Here is a 1658-nt window from a genome sequence, read left to right on the forward strand (position 1 = left end):
CTGCGGGAGATTGTCCCCGGCCCGGGTTGAGGCTCGTTGTCGGACCTGAGGAAAACCTGGGCGCAGGTTGTCCCTCCTCAGCCTCCCCGCCCGCCCGGGAAGCTGTAGGTTAGGAAGGGTTTAACGTCAGCTTCGTCACGTTGCTTTTCGTAGCAAGAAACGGGATCTCCGTTTCTCCGGCGCTCGTCGGCAGTCGTTCCTTGTTTCCCAAGAAGTCACCCTAAAGGGTGGTGTCAATGTCCGGAGGTTGCTGCAGGAGAGCGGCGAGCTGGGGTCTCGGATCCCGCTTTGTTTCCACGTGTGGCTCAAGTTCCGCCTCCTTTGCAGTCACTGGGTTACGGTGCTGCCGAGAAAAGGGGGGACTTTGACATTTTCCTGTGAAATAACCTGTTGATACGTGTGGTAACAGGGCTGCAGCCGGGGCTGGCGCTGGCAGAGAGCGTTTTGCCTTCCCAGCAATTTGCAATCAAAGACACGAGTGAGGCCTGGATGCGCCGGCGGCACCATTTGCAGTTGGAAAACCGAGGCACAGACGGGCTGAGTGGCCTCTCACGGCTCTCCCAGCCAGAAGCGCCTCCCCAGAAAATGCCCTAGTGAGGCTTGAAATGGGCCCGGTGGCCACCGGCGTCCTTCGTGTGGGAGAAACGACCCAGAAAAGTGCTGGAGCCTCTCCAGGAACAGATTGGTGAAGAGTTCCTGGAAGAAGGGGAAGCTCGCAAAATGATAACGTATAGATTGTAACTGGCCTAGAAACACGGGGGTTTCTCCGTGGCTGAATTCCCGCTTTAAAGGAAACTTGTCCAGCGAAAATGTTGCTTTTTAACCACCCTGACGTTAAATAGCGCCCAAATTCATCATTTTGCAGCGATTCTTTTCCCTCCTTCCTTTCAACCGCTGAAGGTTGCGAGTGGATGGAGAGTGAAAGCCCCCAAAGGCGCCTCGTTAAACACCCAAGACAAGATGCTAACGGTTCCTTTTGAATCTGGCGGCCGTAGCACAGTCAACATATGGCATGAGAAGAGGAGCCGATGGCAACAGATTTTTGGTTCATTTTGAGAGAAAAACACAGATAAACACAGGCTTTTGCTGTTTAAAAACTGACTCATCATTTTCATAAAACAAACAGCAGAATCTGGAGGTTCCTGAGGCGGGAGAGTGGCTGGGTTTTAATTGCCGGCCCGGGAGCGGCTCTGGGGTTTTGCCGCTGGAAATCGATGTCCTGTAAAGCTTTTGGCCAGTTGCGTGGGCTGGAGAGAGGAGATTGCATGTGAGACACGGGGGCGCGTGTGTCCCTGAGCCCTGTGGAAGTGTCACCTTGTGCTCCGTGCTTTCCAGGGAGGCAGGGATGAAGAGACCGATCTGGCCCCAAATCCGAGGAGAGGTTTCAGCCCAGGTAGGGATGCTGCGGCTTGTGCACAAGCCCCTCCAGAGAGGTCCGGGGAGATCTGCCATCCGTCCTCTGCCTGCTCCGTTGCATCCCGCGCTGGAAGGGCATGTCCGTAGCTCTGCGCCTGCCGAGCTTCCTTGTGCTCGGAGCAGCGGGCAGGGGCAGAGTGGGCACCCCGGGTGCCCCCAGGCAAGCCCCCCGCGAGGGGCCGTGCTGGCACGCCGTGCCCCTGGCAGCACAGGCAGCAGCGGCGGGGGGGTAGGGGTGGTGT

Source organism: Aptenodytes forsteri, unplaced genomic scaffold (genome assembly GCF_000699145.1).
Source record: "Aptenodytes forsteri isolate BGI_AS27 unplaced genomic scaffold, ASM69914v1 Scaffold640, whole genome shotgun sequence".
In the NCBI taxonomy this organism is placed as follows: domain Eukaryota; kingdom Metazoa; phylum Chordata; class Aves; order Sphenisciformes; family Spheniscidae; genus Aptenodytes; species Aptenodytes forsteri.